At 47.0% G+C, this 20,397-nt stretch overlaps 1 long non-coding RNA gene across 1 annotated transcript; it reads right to left on the reverse strand.

Annotated features, from left to right (window-relative positions):
* Positions 1–1,156: 1,156 nt before the first annotated feature.
* Positions 1,157–19,815, reverse strand: LOC118544656 (uncharacterized). The gene is made up of 3 exons (XR_013448610.1): positions 19,754–19,815; positions 8,525–8,657; positions 1,157–1,292 (listed from the first exon to the last, which is right to left on the reverse strand). It is a non-coding gene; the product is annotated as an uncharacterized LOC118544656 (long non-coding RNA).
* Positions 19,816–20,397: the final 582 nt, after the last annotated feature.

Consider the following 20,397-nt stretch of genomic DNA (forward strand, 5'->3'; position numbering starts at 1 on the left):
CAGGCCTTAGATGGCCCGGGGCCTGGCAGCCAGGCTGCCCAGGCGGCCAGCTGGTGAGGGATGCATTAACCGCCTTCCAGGCAGAGGAGCCAGAAACCCCAGATTCCTCTCAACGGCCTGCTTCTCCTGCTCCCTCTCCAGCCTCATCCTCTGAAATCCTTAATTTAACAGGCACATCCCCAATCTGCCCCGCCCTTCATGACGCTCTGCGTCCACCTGTTCATTCATCCAGCCAGCACATGGTATTTGAGCGTCCCTGACGACGCAGTCATTGAGTCTGGGCTGGGGATAAAGGGTACTATCAGACGGTCCTCTGCCTCGGAAAGCGTCTAATACCTCGCACTGATGTGGTGCTTTACAGTATACAAGACACTCTCACACGAGTGGTCTCTCTTAAATCTCAAATTGATTTTTTATTGGGATTAGATGCTTTTATCCCCCTCCTCCCCAGGCAACACACACATTTCACTGGATGTCCTAAGAGATGGAGCGCATTACCTAAGGTCTCACAGTCCACAAAGGAGGAGCCAGGACTCACACTCAGGTCTTGTGCTGACAGCACAGGGAGTACCCAAGTGACATCGCATCTCACAAACAGCAGTTCTATAAAAGTCAAAAAAAGGGGTATGTGGGTGGCTCAGTCGGTGAAGCATCTGCCTTCAGCTCCGGTCGTGATCCCGGGGTCCTGGGATCCAGCCACACATTGGGCTCCCTGCTCATCGGAGAGTCTGATTCTCCCTCTCCCCCTCCCTCAGCTGTTCCCCCTACTCATGCTCACACACTCTCTCTCTCTCTCTCTCGCTCTCTCTGTCAAAAAAAGTCACAAAGAGTCAGCTCACTAAAAGATAAAGGCCATTTAATTGTATTTTTAAGAGCTCCAAAGAGAAATTGCATGTTATACAGGGGCCGAGGGAGACTGGCTCCTTCCCTCAGCACAATAGAAGGGGACATCAGGAATTTGGATGGATCAGGAGCCTCACCAGATCTGTCTGTCCCTTGCTCCTCCAAGGCAAGCACCCAGCCCGGGATTCCTGAAACCTCTGACCACAGAACCCCGACTGCCCAAATTAACATGGTATGAACAAATGCTGGAAACACATGCACAGGTATGACCCACACCTCCTTCCCCCTGAAGCACCATTTCTGGTGCCCCTACCTTTATTCCTGGAGTCTTCTGGGAGAAACATCCAGGTGGCTTTACGAGCAAAACACATCTTCCCACAGCTGAGTCTCTGCCCATTAAAAACTCCATCCAACAGAGGCTTGCTCCGATGAGCCAAGGCACAAAATATCTAACAACCAGGAGCGAGAAAAAGAAGTTGGCAAAACCGAGGAGGGGTGGAAAAATTCAGCGGAGATCCAGGAGACGTGGATGCCCTCATAACAGGAAGAAGGCAAGCAGTCAAAGCTCTTCTTCAAGAAGCAATTTGGCAGAAATTCAGAAATTATGGCTGCAAGTAGCCAACCCTTCCCTTTTTATAGATGGGAAAACTAAGGCCCAGGGAAGTTCATGCTCTTACGGGGTGACATGAGGGCGATGATGTACTCTGTGCAAAGCTCATTACCTGTATGGTCTTATTTCATCCCTGCAAGTCTAAGACAGAGGTATTATTGCTCCCCAGTTTTACGGATAAAGATAGAGCAGGAAAAAAATCAAATAAGAACAGTATTTATGATATCTGAAGATTATGTGAAATTCAGATTTCAATCCATAAATAAAGGGTTATTGGAACACAGCCCCACCCATGTATCTACGTATATCTATGCCTGCTTTCGAGCTATAAGAACAGAAGTGAGTGTTCTGACAGAGACTGTCTGACTGTCAAAACCTAAAATATTTATTACCCAGCACTTAATAAAAAAATTACCAGCTCCTGGGATAGAGACTCAAAGAACTTGAGGAACCCTGGGAGAGGTGCCTGGGTGGCTCAGTCAGTTAAGCGTCTGCCTTCAGCTCAGGTCATGATCCCAGGGTCCTGGGATCGAGCCCCGCATCAGGCTTCCTGCTCAGTGGGGAGCCTGCTTCTCTCTCTACCTGCCTCCCCACCCCCGCTTGTGCTCGCTTTCTCTCTCTCTCTCTCTTGCTTTTGCTCTCCCTCTCTCTCAAATAAATAAATAAAATCTTAAAAAAAAAAAAAAGAAGTGATATGATGGGCGAAAAATATGGAATATGAAGTTAGAGGACCAGATCTGTCACTGACTATGTGATCTGCAAAAGGGGGGTTAATAATAAAACTCCCTGTGGGGTTTGTTACATGCATGAGCTAAAAAGCTAGATGCAAAAACTTTCTGCATTGCAAAATGCTCCACATTTGTGTCCACTGTTGTTTATGAGATTAGAGCCAGTTTAGGGTCCCGACCTTCCAACTCCTTGTCCTGTACACTTTCCACCATATCACATAGTCTCTCTGGGCCTTGGTTTCCCCATCTATTAAATGGGCATAATGATACCTTTCGTCATATAGACAGAGTCAAAATGAAAAAAAAGAGCATGTTTGTGAAAGCCACTCATAAAATACTTTGTATATGGTTAGCTGCAGGGTCTCCTACCTCCTGTCTATAATGAAATGGAATGCCATGAGTTTTCAGCGTCTAGATCAGAGTACTGGGAGCCAAAATGAAGAGCGGAGAAAAGGACAGGACGAGAACACCCAGCCTGGCTTCAGCTTGGCCTCCTGCCCTTTCCAAAAGAGCAGCCACCTCAGTGTTCATTTGAAAGAGGAGCTGATTGGGTTCTCAGCACCTTCATTATGCCAGGAGGGCATTGAGGGAGATTAATGTGGCCTTGGGGTATTTCCACTCCGCAGTCCTATCCAGCCTTGCATCTGCTTCTGACCCCTGGACTTCCTCAGACTACCAGCAGGCTTTCTCATCAGCTGCAGTACCAGCCGCTCAGAGCAGGCTGATGCGGGGGATGAGGAGACTCCGGCCCAAGGGACCAGATCCCGACACAGATAGAGAGGACCATGGCAGCCACCTGAAGAGTTGGGAAAGGGAAGCAAGGATCTGCTGCTGAGGCAGGAGATGGTGACCAGCCCACTAAGTCCACACCTGGCCCCGGGCAAGAATACAGCAACTGTCCAGAGTTTGGGCCCCAAGACCTTTACCTAAAACGTCCCAGCAGCTCTCACCAAGTTGCTTGGGTCATGGGCCCACCTTCTGGCTCAGGTCTCCATTGGACTGTGTGGCTCCTTAGCATCCAGCTGCATTTATCCAAAATAGGCCCAGCCAAAGCCAAAGGGAATAAAGCACAAAGAAAGTCCAATGCAGGAGCAGCTATGTATATTGAGAATGAAAGCTCCCGAGTCAGATATGGGTCATGTCCCAGGCCCCTCCATTGCTAACTATGTGACCTTGGGCAAATTGCTTAACTTCTCTGAGCCTCAGTCTCCTCTGTATCTACAAAATTGGAATAATACCTAACAAATATAATTTAAAGAGGATTATATTAAAGTATGTCTGGCACATAACAAGGGCTCAAATAAAGGGGAGTATTGTCATTTTTTACTGTTATGGCCCCAAGTTCTCCTCAGGCATCTTGGGAACCCTTTGTCCCTCAGATCAGGATGCAGTAAACCACTTGCTAAATGTGAATGAATGACTAACAAGGAAAAAGTAGTATGCTTTATCCTGTTCTCTTGATAACATCCAGGAGAGTTGTGCTATCTCATTATTGTGTCCAATTTACAGATGTAAATGTGGGGCCCAAGAGCCTACATCATCCATAGACATTTGTAATCCAAGCCACAGTTTTAAATGCTGGCTTCTGTTGGGGCCTCGGTTTCCTCATCAGTTAAACAGGTGCAATTGTCAAGCCTATCTTACTGGATTGTCAAGGGCATCCAATGAGAGGAGGCAATGTGAAAACTTCCTTTTTGTGGTTATTAAGCGTAAAGGTTCACTCTCCAAGGAATGTACTTTAATAAGACACAACTTAGCCAAAAGGATAAAACTCTAATTATAGAATTAGATAAGCTTGAGACGTGTCCACGCCGGTAAAGGAGAACTGCCCATTATTTGTGCAAATAAGTGGTCTATGGCAATGATGGCCAGGACAAGGGTGACCTAGTCCTCTGAGGGTGTTTTCCTGGATTCATAGAGTCCAGGCTTGACTGTGGCCTCTTGAGTGAAACCCACAGATGACAGAATTGCAGAGACAGTGGTCTCCACAAAATCCACGCTCATTCCTCTAACCGAATCATCCAGCATAGTCCCCATTTACAAGCACCCTGTCAGAGCCACAGGGGTCTAAGGCTATAGTGAGCTGTGTTTGTTCATGTCACTGGCCTTGTCATAAGTAGAAACCCATCAGAGGCTGCTTTTCAGATCACACACACACACACACACACACACACAATTAGGATTACTTAACATTAAAAGATCTTCCAATATAAAGTTATCTAAACTGCCTAGACTAAACCTTCCTATGAAGGTGCATACATATGTTCCTTTGGGATAAAGGACCTAATCAGTGCCTTAACATCCAGGACAGTACCTGTCAGAACTGCTCACCTGTAGGAATGGATGTCCTCTCTCACACCTCAGCAGCTGTCTCAGCCATCACTGTGGGTTGGATCTGGTACAAGAGTTCTCGTCAGGGCATGATCCAGAACGTCTAGCCACAGACCTTCAGAGTTACTTAGGACAGTGGGGAAGGGGTGCAGAGGTGCCCAGAGACAGCCCCTGCAGGGCCACCAAATGCCATCTAACTGTGAAAGCTCAGTTCCTGGTAGTGAGGATTGGTTTCCCTGGGGTGTTGTTATTCACACACTCATTCTGATTGGCTGTATGCAAATAAGCAAACTCTAATATGTTGATCCTAGATATGTTGATTAGCAGTGCTCAGGCTGGCTCTTCTTTCCCCACCCATCTCTCTGTCTTATATGAATGTATAAATTAGGCTACATTAATATGCTGATGCTGGAAAGATGCTGGTCCGTGCTGGGAGGAAGCAGCCCTCATGTGCTGATGTTGAATCCAGAACTGGGACTTCCAATTAAAAGCATATATACTCATACACTCTACACACCCCATAGTAGGGGTTCAATAAGTATTCTCTTTCCTGGTTTGATTTGCTCCCTTCTCTCTACCCCCAACCATGTGTCTGGCTTCCCTCCTTTGTAATTCCATACCATCACTGCCCTTCCCATTTTGTGGAATTATCTATCAATTTGTTCTTCTCCCTAGACTGTGAGCTCTTTGAAGGCAGGATCTGGGTCTCCTTTTCTTTCTTTCATTTGCTTTTTTCAAAATTTTATTTAAATTCTAGTTAGTTAACATACAGTGCAATATTGGTTTCAGGAGTAGAATTCAGTGGTTCATCACTGACATAAAACACCCAGTGCTCATCACAACAAGTGTCTTCCTTAATACCCATCACCCATCTAGCCCATCCTCCCCACACATAGGCTCTTACAGGGTGATGTATGGAAGTGTTGAATCACTACACTGTATACCTGAAACTAATATAACACTGTATTTTAACTAACTGGAATTAAAATAAAAACTTAAAAATAAAAAATAAGAACAGAGGGTATTTCTATTCTTCTCTACCATTTTTAGCTTATTGGCTTTTTAAAAATTCTTTGGGTTATTACCTACCTCATGGACACAGATGGCTGCCATGGTTCCAGACATCACATACTCATACTACTGCTTTCAAAGGAAGTAAGAAAGGGTGGGGTGAGGGGGTCAGCCAGGGCAAAGGGGAAGCTCCCTTCATATGTCTTTCTGTCCCTTTATGAGCGATGAAAATACTTCCCAGCACGCCACATCAACCAACACTTGGTCCCATAGTTACACTTAGCTGCAAAGCAGGCTAGGGAAGCAAATACCTGGCATATTCAGGCTCCATATTAGGAGGCAGAGAAGGAGAAAGGAGGTTGGGGATGGCTGCTAGGGAGGCAACCAACAAAGGTTCTCAGAGACCTGATTTCCATTAGACATCAAAAAATTCAACCCAGGGAACCAAATGGTTAACTTGAAGGAGGGACTATAAATACTAATAACCTGTTGAACACTATAGAGCAGCTTAGTATTAAGTACTTGGCGTACATTGTCTAATCTTCTTAACACCCTTGAGTGACCTTGAGGCCACTAGTGTTAGACCCATTTTATCTTCGACGAAACAGAGGCCCAGGAAGTTTAAATTACTCACCCCAAGTCACACAAATAATAAATGATGAACTCCTGACTCAAAAGTAAAGCCTTTTCATCTCAACACTGGAATACAGATAACTCATAAGGAGGTTTTCCTATCATGGTTCATACTGTTACATAATGCTTTACAGTTTACAAACCTTTCCTACATCCCAGGTCATTTGATCCTCAGAATAATTTGTCAAGGTAAGAAATATCATGCTGTAGGAGGATGTTTAGTTGTTCCACACCATTCTACTCTTTTCATTTGTGGTGGTAGGACTCATGGCCTTTAACTGGATACATGGCACTCTAGAATACAGACTGTATTTTCCAGGCTTCTCTGCAGCCCAGTGGACCATGTAGGTTCTGAGAATGGGATGTGAGTAAAAGCCATATGGGTAGCTTTGGGATCATGCTTTTAGAGGGAAGGGAATCTTAACCCTTCCATCATCTTGGAAGTGAATCTGATGATAAGCCATAATGAACCACATGGAGGGTAAAACTCTACAGAAAGGAGACACCAAGTAAGAGCAGCCCAGCCAACTAATACAGCAGCTGTGGTCTCTCTGCCCTATTTCTTATCTATTTCTATATTATTTAAGCCACTGCTATTTGAGGTCTCTTAGACAAGTGAATCTGTGTTCTGAAATAGTCCCTAGATGAATTTTGGTATAACTATCCTGCTTATAGCAATGTTCTTGACCTCCCACTTCACCCAGAAATATGATCTCTCCTTAATTTATGCTCAATGACCCTGACTTCATGGCCATGGGAGTGGACAATAAACCCAGATGGGCCAATCAAAATCTCTCTTCTAGTTATCTGAAATGAATGTTAAGTGATTCCAGATCAGTCTGGACTGATTACTTGAACAGAGAAGAAGTAAACTCAAGAGCTATGGGGTATCCATCTTCCGCAAGTTATAAGGACCAAAGCACAGAAAGTCAATCTGTAGAAAAAGAATGAAGCAGATGGGCAGAGACAAGCTGTATGGTCCTAGATGAATTCCACACTCCTGGTTCTAGTCTCTTCCTAAGGCCCAGCTGTACCACTTGCTCAAGTTCTGTAAAGCATCTCTGGATCCTTACAATAATTCCTCCTTTTGCTTCCATAGTTCAAATGGGTTTTTATTATTTGCCAACATTATTCTAAAGAATGCCATGAGACCTGGGGTGCCTGGGTGGCGCAGTCAAGCACGTCTGACTCTTGATTTTGGCTCAAGTCATGATCTCAGGGCCCTGGGATCGAGCCCCGGCTCGGGCTCTACACTCAGCAGGGAGTCTGCTTGAGGATTCTTTCTCTCCCTCTCCCTCTGCCCCTCCCCCAGCACTCTCTCTCAAATAAAGAAAGAAAGAAATCTGGGGCGCCTGGGTGGCTCAGTCATTAAGCATCTGCCTTCGGCTCAGGGTCCTGGGATCAAGCCCCACATCAGGCTCCCTGCTCAGCGGGAAGCCTGCTTCTCCCTCTCCCACTCCCCCTGCTTGTGTTCCCTCTCTCACTGTGTCTCTCTGTCAAATAAATAAATAAAATCTTTTTTAAAAAATAAATAAATAGGACACCTGGGTGGCTCAGTCGTTAAGTGTCTGCCTTCGGCTCAGGTCATGATCCCAGGGTCCTGGGATCGAGCCCCACCTCGGGCTCCCTGCTCGGCGGGAAGCCTGCTTCTCCCTCTCCCACTCCCCCTGCTTGTGTTCCCTCTCTCGCTGTGCCTCTCTCTATCAAATAAATAAATAAAATTTTTAATAAATAAATAAATCTTAAAAAAAAAAAGAATGCCATGAGACCAGTAACATTATGCAAGTGGCAGAACAGAGACTCACCTTCTCTAATTCCGTGTCCACTGGTCTTCCCACAGCAAACCTATTTCATAGCTTGACTTGCAAACCTGCTCTCACTTCTCCCTTTTCCTTTCCAATGGACACATCCAGGTAGGACAGGGTTCAGGACCTAAATTCCAATCTGGACCTGGCCCCCCTAAGTTCCCCCACTACTTAAAGTAGGAGCTAGGTCTCAGCTTTCTTACTTGTTTTCAGAGGCTCCAATGCATTTTAGGACCTTTTGTAATTATTCAGACAGATGAGTGAAATTTCAAATTTTACTCACATCACTGTCCTAACTAACCCTTCGATAACTCCCATTTCCTGCAGTTTAACCCCAAAGACCTTGACCGCTGAGGCCTGTCCTCCTTAGACTGTCCCTTGCCTGCTCTGCAGCCGTGAATCCCATCATGTGGCTCCAGCATCCCTGAGCTGCTTGTGGCTTCTTGTCTTTACTCATGCTCTTCCTCCCATTTCGTGATCCAGGGACGTTGGCCAATTACACGCTTTTACTAGTCAGCTTTTCCTGCAGTCACAAACAGCCCCCCAGAATCTCAGGGACTTACAACAAGACATGTTTATTTCTCGTGTCTGGGCTTCTCTGTCTTCTGTGGCTCTGCTGGGCCCAGCTGGGCTCAGCCCCAGGCCGCGGGCCAGGTGCAAGTCTGTCCCACATGTCTCTTCATCGCAGGCCCCAGGCTAAAACAGAAGTACGAGGGGTATGTTAACCTCAAGACAGAGGCAGATGCTCAGGAGGCCAGGCCAAACAGGAGCACATTGCAAGTCTTGGACCAGATGTGATACACATCATTCTGGTCCCTTCTGTTGGCCGGTGCAAGTCACGCTGGGGAGCAAACATCCATGAGGCGAGGGTATGCACTCCTCCCCTGGAAAAGTAGGGGGACCGTGAATATCTGATCGATCAAGATACAATCAGTACCACACCTCATGTCTCATGTGATCAAGAGGGCTTTCCCTCATCCTCTGGGAAAGAAGAGCATTGAAACATCACTTCCTCCCTCCACAGTCCCTAGCTCTCTGAGTGGGGAGGTAGGAAAATTGGGACCGGCCCATGTGGAGTCCCTCCCAGGGAACCTGTTAGCTTGCATACTACCCAAGGTGATTTTCTCCTCTCCTCCCACCCTGTGATAAACTCACCAGAGTAGGACTTAACCCGTGCAAAAGGGTGAGGAAGCCAGTCTATTAGTGAAGCAAAGGAGCAGGACCACCACACCAGCCTCAAGCCCAAGCTGAGATTTCCAGCTTGGCTTTCCTGGTATGAAACTGATCTCACCTCTATCTGATTGCTGTATTCATTTCTCAGTTGGTGCACGATGTGAAGGGGAGAATTGGGTAGGGTCTCACTAAGCCTCCAACACCAAGAATGCTCTGACTTCTCCCAGGCCCCCATCTGACTAACAGCTACTAATTATAAAAAATAATTAATAATCATAGCTTACACTCATATAATGTCTATTATGTGCTAGTCACCATTATAAGTGCTTTTCAAACATCAGTTCATTTAAAACTCATGCAAACACTATGAGGTAGGCACTACTTCTAACATCCACATGTTAAAGATGAAGAAACCGAGGCATAGAGTGGTCAAGTGACTTACCCAAGGTCACACAGCTAGATCAGTGCTGGATTTCAACTTGGGCAAAATGGCTGGAAACATAACCTTAACCACTCCACTTTACTGCCTCCACCTCCACTACACCCCACCCCGCTCCCAGGCTGGATGAGGGGAGCCTTTGTCTTATTGGTGTTTGCAACACCCTCCACAAACTGTTATCACCACACTGACCACACTGTATTAGAATGACCTGTTTATGAGTCTGTCTTCCCTCTTGGCTCTGAGATTCTCCAGGGCAAGAACGATATCTTATTCTTACTACTATATTCTCTGTTAAAGATGCTTCTATGTATTTATTCAACATTTTCTGAGCATGACTAATGGCAAGCACCGTGCTGAGTGCTATCTCATTATTTCTCCCATTCACATGATAGCCCAGATGATAGCAAACTTGTACAGTTAGAATGGCAGTTGTTTGGGGGAAAAAAAAAAAGACCTCAATCATTCCCTTCCTTGAGTCTGGGCTGGCCTTAAGACTTGCTTTGGCCAATAAAATGCAATTGGCAGCTAGTTCCAAGCTTGGACCTTGTTCTAGGGGCCTTGTCCACTTTTATTCTCTTGAGGCCTTGGGCCACTGCCACAGGGACAAGCCTGGGCTGGGCCAGCCTGCTAGAGGATGGGAGGCCACATGGAGCAGACACGAGCCAACCCAAGTGACGCCATTTTAGACCAGTCAGCCCCCAGGCCATCTTGAAGCTGACCACAGAGGCGTGAGCCAACAGCTCTAAGTCCCACCTGCCCAGAGAAGCAAAACCATCAGTCACATACAGTCTCATGAGCTAAATAAATGGCTGTTGTTCTTAGCCACTAAGTTTTAGAGTCATTGTTACACTAAGACAGTTGGCAATCCTGGTGTGCACAAGATGGGTAGTGAAAGGTGCAGTAACTGCACACAGACCCTATTAAGGATAAAATGGGGAATGACCCATTGTCAATGAGGCCCAAGACCCCAGTTCTGCCTCCTCCCTTTTTCTCTCACTCCAAAGATAGTCACATGGTCTGCAAGATGAGAAAGGACCACAGGGGTTCCAAATGCTCTGCGAAAAGAAGCCCAACAGCCCAACAGGTCTTTCATTCCAGGCTCCCAGGATTTTAACACACTAGCTCTCAAACCCTATGATAAATCCTGTTCTACCAAGAAGCGATTATTGTGTACCCCAGAATTAGAACATCTCAAAGGAATGTTCAATGAATAAACCAAAGTGCCAGGAAAGCCTCTTATGTAATTCAAAGGGAATGAAGCCAGTCCCTCTGGAAGTGACTTGGATCTTGGAGAGGACACTTATCTGTTTTTCTGGTTAGTGATGAAGGACTCGGCGTCTGTAGAAAAGGATGAGAACTTTGCTGTTCTCTCATAAAGTCCTGGCTCCTCTGCCCCAAAGCTTTTTGATTTTTCACCTACTGGGCTCTATCTCAATAAACTCAGATAGCTCTGACCCCGCAGGGAAAAAGGAGCTGTCTTCTTTATTAGCTTCTTCATTGCTCCACTGCATTTATGTAACCTGCCAGTCATCTGAAGATGCATTTCTAGGAGCGTAAGTAGTAGGACAGAGACAAGCCTTTCCTAGGAATAGCCTTTGTCATTTGTTCATTTAAAAAAAAAAAAAAATCCTCTTATGCTGGCACTGGGGGGAGGCCCTGGGAGTAAACCAATGAAAAGACGTAGGACCTGCCTTCCAGAAAAAGAAGGAAATGGAGAAGGAAGACAGAAAGGGAGAGAAGATCTTATAACTTCCATGGATTTTGTCTCTTCAGTGAGTGTTTTGGTTTATTTTGTTTGAGTTTTTCATGTATCCAGAGCCCAGCATTGTGCTGGCTAAGGAAGACAAGAGTGTTGAGGACATAAAATAAAATTAATAGTTATGAAATGTCATAAATTTAGAGTATAGTGATGGTTGCACAACTCTGTAAATATACTAAAAGCCATTGAATTAAACACTTTAAACAGGCAAACTTTATATGTGAACTCTATCTCAATAAAGCTGTTACCAATAAGCAAACAAACAAATAAATAAATAAAATAGAACCATCTTAAAAAAAATTCATAGTGATTGCTGTTAATAATTATTAAAATTTCCTTGGTCTTGTTTTGTTACTTTTTTATAACAAAATATACATAATATAAAACTTACCATTTTTACCATTTTTTGAAGATTTGTTTATTTATTTATTTGAGAGAGAGAGAGTGCACACAAGCAGGGGGAAGGGCAGAGGGAGAGAGGATCCCAAGCAGGCTCCCCACTGAGCGCAGAGCCAACCCAGGGCTCCATCCCAGGACCCTGAGATCATGACCTGAGATGAAACCAAAAGTCGGATGCTTAACCAACTGAGCCACCCAGGCGCCCCTCATTTTAATGATTTTTAAGTGTACTGTTCAGTGGCATGAAGTACATTCACACTGCTATGCAATCATCACCACCATCCCTCTCCAGAACTTTTTCATCTTCGCCACCTGAAACTCTGTTCCCATCAAACACGAATTCCCCGTTCCAGTCTCCCCCTCAGCCTCTGGCAGCCACCATTTTGCTTTCTGTCTCTGTGAATTTGACTCTTCTAGGTACCTCATATAAGGGGAACCAAACAGTTTGTCCCTTTGTGACTGGCTTATTTCACTTAGCAGAATGTCTTCACGCTTCATCCATGTTCTAGCTCCCGTCAGAATTCCATTCCTCTCTAAGGCTGAATAAAATTCCAGTGTATGTATCGACCACATCTTGTTCATCCATTCATCCATCAGTGGACACTTTGTTGCTCCCACTTTGGGTGACTGAGTAATGCTACTGCATCTCGATGTGTTTCTGCTTTCATTTCTTTGGGGCACGTACCCAGAAATGGAATGGCTGGATCACATGGTAATTCTATGTTGAATTTTTTGAGAAGCCACAGCGAATGCATCATTGTACATTCCCATCAGCACTGCACGAGGGTTCTCTTTTCTCCACATCCTCACCAACACTGATTTTTTGGTTTGTTTGGTGTTTTTTTTAATAACTGGGTGTGAGGTGATAGCTCATTGTGGTTTTGGTTTGCATTTTCCCAATGATGATTGATGTTGAGCTTACTGGCCATTTGTATATCTTCTTTGGAGAAATGTCTATTCGAGGCCCTTGGTTTTATTTTTCATGACTCTATGCTACTTTCATGACCATGTTTTTGTGCCAGGCAGTCTAGCAAGCTCCACAGGTGCATTATTGTATTGCATTTAACCTCACACAAGCAAATTTGGAAATATTAGTCCCATTTTCCAAGTGAGGAAACAGGCTCTCTTTAAGACCTACCACCCACAAAGTGGCAGAGAGCACTGTGAGGAGGCCTGGCTGACCTCACTGAGCCACAGCTGTATTTCCGCACTTCCGGCAGCGGAGAGACCTGTGGGAGGGTTGGGGGGGGGAGGGGGGCTAGTGCCCACCTGGCCCTGGGAGCACTGGTCTTTGTGTCTCACACACTCCACGTGCTTCTTTGTCACACTTCCCTCCTCCACTTCCTTCCTTCCTTCCTCCTGTCTCTCTTCTCCGATTTGGAGCCCTTAAATGTCTCCTGCCTGCCAGCTAAGATCTGATAAATTCTTAGCACCTCGGTGAGAATAGCTCCCTTCCCAGGAGGATTTCCATTTTCAAAGGCATAAAGTGGAAGAAAAATGCCCCGTAAGACCCTCTGGAGAGTCACCCCTGGAGACCTGACTAGGAAAGTGGAATCTAACCTGGGGTGAGTCGGCCAGAGAAGGGGGGGCAAGCTGACTCCAGCCCCCACCCCATAACCCTGTGACTGGTTTCTTTTCTTTTCCCACAAGAAGATATGACCCAACTACTCCCTAGTTCTTAATACAATGACTTGTTGGCATAGCTACAAACTGAGCACCTACGATGTGCCTGGCACTGTCTAAACACCTTACACAGATTCACTCATCTAAGCCTCCCAACCACCACTGGGCCCATCGAGAGACAGGGAAACTGAGCCTCAGAGAGGTGGAAATAACCAGCTCAGCCTCCCGGCACCGTGAAGTGGTCCAGCCAGCACTCCAGCTCACGTGCTCTGGCTCCAATCCTGCACTTAGCAGCTTCACCTCGCCTACTGTTCTCTCTTACAAGAATTTAGAGACAGATATACATGATAGATACATGGATGGATAGATGAGAGATAGATAGATAGACAGATAGATAGATGATAGATAGGTAGATAGACAGACAGAAAGAAGGGGAGTTCGGGAGGGCAGGAGAGAGGCTTTTTCTCCATTCCTGACTCTTACTTACTCCTAGATAGCTACACCATCAAAATCAGCCTCCTCCAGCTCCTCGCCAGCCCCTCCCCCGGAAAGGAAGTTTCTGTTGTCTGTTTGTTTGCACCTCCCATCACCAATCCATTGTGCTCTTTCTCAGGGAAAGGGAGCCCCGGGGCTGACCCCTGTGGGGTATACCACCAGGGTGCCCTTGACCTCTGGCTCTCAGAACGCACAGGCAATGGAAGGACCAGCAAGGGCCAGAGGGTGCCCTACTGCTGGCAGTTTCTACATCCTTCTATGGCCATGGATCCTGCTCTATAGCCCCCTCCAAGGCTATAGCTTTTCCAAATCAAATCCCTCTGCTGTATTTGTTGGCCCCTACAAACATGTGCACAGATATATACATATATACATACATGTGCGCACGCGCACACACGCATACATACATGTGCACAGATGTATACATATATGCACACACGCATACATACATGTGCGCGTATATACATATATACACATGCGCACACGCATACATACATGTGCACAGATATATACATATATACACACATGCGCACACACACAAACGCGCACGCACGCATACATACATGTGCACAGATATATACATATATACACACATGCGCGCACACACACCTGCACGCATACATACATGTGCACAGATATATATATACACACATGCGCACACACACACGCATACATACACGTGCACAGATATATATACACACATGCGCACACACGCATGCACGCATACATACATGTGCACAGATATATACATATATACACACGCGCACACACCCACACGCATACATACATGTGCACAGATATATACATATATACACACGTGCGCACACGCATACATACATGTGCACGGGTATATACATATACACATGCACACACGCATGCACACATACATACATGTGCACAGATATATACATATATACACGCATGCGCACACGCACGCATACATACATGTGCACACATACACGTGCACACGTAAACACACGTCCACACACATATGCACATGTACATACATATACACATGTGTGCATACACACACACCCTTAAATACTGGGCCAGCCAAAATTCTCACACTGGTTTTCTCTGGGCAACAGGATTATAGGTGATTTTTTATTAATGCATTTCTATGCATTAGAGATTTTCTATGATAATCATGACTTCAAAATTTTTTTAGTGTTTTTCTGTTTTCAAAGAAATGCTGGTCCATGGGTGAGAAAGCAGAGCCAAAAGTGGGGCAGGCAGTTATGAATATATTTAGGGGGCAGAGTTCTTATTTCCCCTGAAATCACACTGGGGAGGGGGGCCTCCCCTGCCTTTGCAAAGACCCCTCCTCAAGCCCTCCTGTGGCCATCACGGAGCTCTGAGACTACTTCTGCTTTCTCACCAAGGCTACCTTGAGGCCATGAGCTTTGGAAAGGCCCTTAAGAGCCCTTCCATGCCTCCAAGATGACCAGAAGTGTCAGCTAGCCCTCTGCCTGGGCCCTTGTTCCCCAGGAGCCTCCCCGGCCCCCTGCTTTCCATCTGTGGGAAGAGACCCTGGACTTCCCAGGCAGATGAAGTTACAAGTCAGGACGAGAAGGGCAAATAGCCCTTATGTAGGCAGAGGCCAAGCCTGCAACGCCCACAAGCCCTCATGGGAGTCGTGCAGTGAGAAAAATGTGTGTCCCAGGAACCAGGTCCTCACTCCCTTAGTCTCCCCATCACCCCACCCATGCCCCGGAGGGGGCTTCGTTCAGTCCTCTCTCAGGACCTGCTGTGAGATCCAAGACACTCTCAGGCAACAACAGCAAGTCAGATGGACACGTGTTGCCGCTCCCAGGGTTACAAACATTTTAAATAGAAGAATTCTAGAAGGCAAGCCTCAAGAAGGCCTTTCATGGAGGCATTTCAGGCAGTGGTTGGGGCAGTCTGCTGAGAAACAGAGGGGGTCACGCTGCCCTTGCACCAGATCATAACCAACTTTGCGCTGCATTTCAAAGTAGGACCAACACAGGTCAGCCAGGTCACTGCCCACGGCTGCCTCGGAGGAGAAGCTAATCTAACAAGGATCTGGCAGCACCAGAGGGAGGAACCAGTTATTGAGATGTGAAATTGGGTTATACTAAGCCCTTCTGCCCTACTCCTTGGCCCTGCGGAACCTACCTGATGGTAGTCAACAACCTCTGTGGGTGGTAAACAGACCCAAGCCCAGATGTTTAAGCATCCTGTGTTCTGCACCTAACCGGCTCCCAATCTGCTGTGTGATCTTAGGCAAAATACTAAACCTCTCTGAGCCTTGTATCACGGCTAGCAATACGAAGCAGTTGGATTAGGGGGCTCCAGGGTCTCCTCCAGCTCCAATATGCTATGATGTCCCCTGCCCTTCCCTCTTCCTCCCCCTCCTGCTCCCTCACACACACACACACACACACACACACACACACACCCCAGTCCCAAAGAACACATCCCAAGACAAAGGTAGAGTTTGGGTCAACTCAGTCCAGAGGCTTCTGGGAACTGCAATAAGCCTGCAGCCCACATTTGGCCAACTGTGGCCAACTGTCTTAGGGACTGAAAGAGCTTCTCTTTCCAGGTCAACCAAAGGTCCAGGCCTAGATAAAAGGCCTGCCCCACGCTCAGCTAGTTGAGTTGCTCAGCCCGTGCCCAGGATTAACCAAGGCTCCTCACTGACTCCAATTTCAAAACAAAACTTTGAAAGAGAACTGCATTCAGTGGAAAATCCCCCAGTAACAAGGCCCCCGGGAGCATTCTGGGAACACCATCTGTCAAGCATCACTCGCACAACCTGTGACCAGAACAGCCTTTCGGTGTCAATACCAATCATGATCATCGTATCTTGTGTATTTAGACAGTGGTACTGGCCCTTCAAAGCCCTTCATCTGGGCTCAATTTGGCCTCATACAAACTTTCCGAAGTAGGCAAAGCAAGGGACTTTCAAGTAACTTAGTCCTGTGTTAGAAATGAGGAAACTGGAGCCCAAGAAGTAACAGAGGTGAAAAGAGAGATATTCAGAGCAGGAACGGAGTCCCCTAAGCAATGTTCAATGAGTTTCCCCACACCAGTACCTCCCCAGTCTGCAGATGGCTGCCCAGCAATGATGTTAGATGGTCTTGGATGTTACCCCAAACCTGTATTCTTTAGTGTTCCTAGTGATGCACAGACAGCTTTGGGGACCACTGCCCACTATGCCGTGTGCACAGAATCTGGGAATCCTGGAAACGCGAGGCTAGAAGGACCAGCCAAGCTCACTGAGTGCAACCACCTGCTCAGGGCAGATCCTCCCTCTGCAGCGTCCACAACTGCTGAGGACACAGGTTCCGACACAGAGACAGAGACCAGCTGAAATCACAGCTTGGATGAAGGAGGAGCTTCTTCCTCACCTAACACTCCGGGGCTGATAGGGCCACTCCTTAGGGTTGGGGACACAGGTTCCGACACAGAGACAGAGACCAGCTGAAATCACAGCTTGGATGAAGGAGGAGCTTCTTCCTCACGTAACACTCCGGGGCTGATAGGGCCACTCCTTAGGGTTGGGGACACAGGACTCCTCTGCTTGAATTTTTAGGGCGTATTGCAGTTTGGGCCCCCCGGGAAGCAGTCTCCATGCTGGAGGTTGGCGTGCAGGATCCACACTTGTGGAAAAGGGGCTGGACTGAGTGGAGGGAGGAGTTGGGCTGTGATGTCCTTGCGGGGTTGTCCAAACTGAGTTGAGGGAGCCAGGCCTTTAAACACACACAGAGACTAGTCATTGGATACTGGCTGCCCTTGGGAAGGTGTGTGACCTTGGGCCAGAAGACTCTCTTCAGCTGACAGCAATTCTCAGCATGGGCTGATGGCCGAAGGCGGGCAGCTGTGGGAACGAGCCCTTCGGTCCTGAAAGGTAATCTGAGCAGCACAACATAGCATCCACTATGAGGCTGTAATGTGTTGAGCTGTGCCCCCCCAAAAAATCCATATGTTGAAGTCCTAAGCCCCAATACCTCAGAATGTAAACTTATTTGGAAATAGGGTCATTGCAGATGTAATTAGTTAAGTTTAGATGAGGTAATACTGGAATAGGGTGGGCCCCTAATCCAATATGACAGGTGTCATAGTGCCAAAGGGGAAATTTAGACACATAAGTGCACACAGGGAGAACTCCATGCAGAACAAAGATTGGGGTGATGCTTCCACAAGCCAAGGAATGACAGAGATTGCCAGCAAACTATCAGCAGCTAGGGAGGAGGCACAGAATAGCTTCTGTCCCACGCCTTGATCCTGGGTTTCTGGCCTTCAGACTGTGAGACAATAAATTCTGTTGTTCAGGCCACTAAGTCTATGGTACTTCGTTATGGCAGCCTCTGGAAAACTAACACGGAGATGTGGCTTTCATCCACGTGGTCCAAAATGGCTCACCGCCATGTCTGCATTCCAGCCAGGGGAAAGGAGAAAGAAACAGGGGAAAGCAGACAGACCTCCTCCCTCACCTACAGTCACGTCCCATTGGTCACACAACCTGATCACATGGCCACATTTGCTGCCAGGGCGGCTGGGAAGTGGAGTCTTTATTCTGGACAACAATGCGACCAGGTAGAAATTCTATTACTAAAGAGGAATGAGACCATGAATAAAATGAAGTGAATCCCTTCAAGGAGCTCAAGTGAACTGGGGGCATAGACATAAAAACAAACATTTCACTGGGGCGCCTGGGTGGCTCAGTCATTAAGTGTCTGCCTTCGGCTCAGGTCATGATCCCAGGGTCCTGGGATCGAGCCCCACATCGGGCTCCCTGCTAGGCGGGAAGCCTGCTTCTCCCTCTCCCACTCCCCCTGCTTGTGTTCCCTCTCTCACTGTGTCTCTCTCTGTCAAATAAATAAATAAAATCTTTAAAAAAAAAAAAAAAAAAACCCTGGGTGCCTGGGTGGCTCAGATGGTTAAGCGTCTGCCTTCGCCTCAGGTCATGATCCCGGGGTCCTGGGATGGAGTCCCACATCAGGCTCCCTGCTCCTTGGGAGCCTGCTTCTCCCTCTGCCTCTCTCTCTCGCTCTCTCATGAATAAATAAATAAAATCTTTAAAAAAAAAAAACACTTCACTTAGTATTCTGCCAAGACGTCTCCAAGCAGGAAAGCATAGGGATAGTGAGAGCAGAAAAGAAATTCAGTCTCATTCTGCCTGAGAGCTGGGGAAGCTTCCAGGAGGAGGTGACACTGGAGCTGGTCCCTGTGGGACAGAGAAGACATTCCCAAAGCATATTCAGTGGGCAGTGCACAAGGAGCTGTACATCCATGATCTCGTTTCGTGTTCAGGACAACCCGGCAAAGTAGCCATTCTAATCTCCATCTCCCACAGAGGAGGAATTTGAGCTAAGTAGAGAGATTCAGTTACCTTGACAGGTTTCTTGTCAAGGGTCACAGGACTAGTAAGAGGCAGGGCAAAGGCACAAATTAGGTCTTCTAATCCCAAACAGAGGTTCTGTTTGTAATCAGATGTGAATTGGAGGCCCCCATCCTTGAGATCTATATAGGACTGCTGTCAGGAAGCACACACACAGACAAGGACACGAATCCTGTCCGATCTGTGGGCACATTCCCGGGGACTCATTCACCCATGGTCTCCTATCTCTGCCTCCAGAGTCCTGGGCCTTCATAAGCTGTCTTGGCCCATTCTGGCATCACACTGGATTTAAACCCTTCACCTGTTTCCTAAATAAGTAAGTAAAATGTTTAGCTGGCAGAAGTAGTGGGGAAGGGTCACAGTTCTCCTGCATGACCACTTCCTGACTCTGACCCCCAGCTCCCTGTGTCCCTCCCCAATACCCTCCTCACCCAGCTTTCTTTCAAGTTCCACCACTTTCTTTGAAGCTCTGGTGATCCAGGAACCCCTTGTTCAAATCCCCCATTGATAGTCCTGGCCCATAATTTACTTACGGATGCTCAGCCCTGCAGCTGCCTTTCTGTGCTCTGTTCTGTACAACCGGGGCTAGGTGTCTGCAAACTACATTTCCCAGGGTCCCTTGCCAGGAGCTTCCTGGTTGGTTCCACCAATGGGAGGTGTTGGTGGGAGATGGGCGGGCAGGTGGGAGGAAGTGAGGAGTTTCCACCTCTGGCCCTGGGGAATGGGGGGGGTGTAACTGCAAGGACTCGCCATAGTGACAACAGCAGTTGGGTGATGCTGGATGCCAGCCGCCCTGACAGAAGCAGCTTCATCAGCGGGGGCTGAAGAGGCCTCCCTTCAACTGACCCAGACCTCACTGCGACAACACCCCCAACAGGATGCGGCTCCTGTCCGGCGCACTAAGCTCTGGTGCCTGAGCGGCTTCCCGTTTGTTCTTCCTGCCCTCCTCCTCCTCGTTTTTGTTTTTCCAGCCCTTCTAACATCTTTATAACAATACCCTGAATTAAATTCCCTCTGTTAGAAATACCTAGTGTGTATTTTATTTCTCGACCCAGTGTCTTCAAACTCAACATACATGTTAAGACTTTTTTTGCTTCTATTTTTAGGGGAAAATGAAGATTATATTCGACTATTTCCCTATGCCTCCAGTGAGTCACACTAAGATCTGTGTGCATGT

The sequence above is a fragment of the Halichoerus grypus genome, chromosome 6 (assembly GCF_964656455.1).
Source record: "Halichoerus grypus chromosome 6, mHalGry1.hap1.1, whole genome shotgun sequence".
NCBI lineage: Eukaryota > Metazoa > Chordata > Mammalia > Carnivora > Phocidae > Halichoerus > Halichoerus grypus.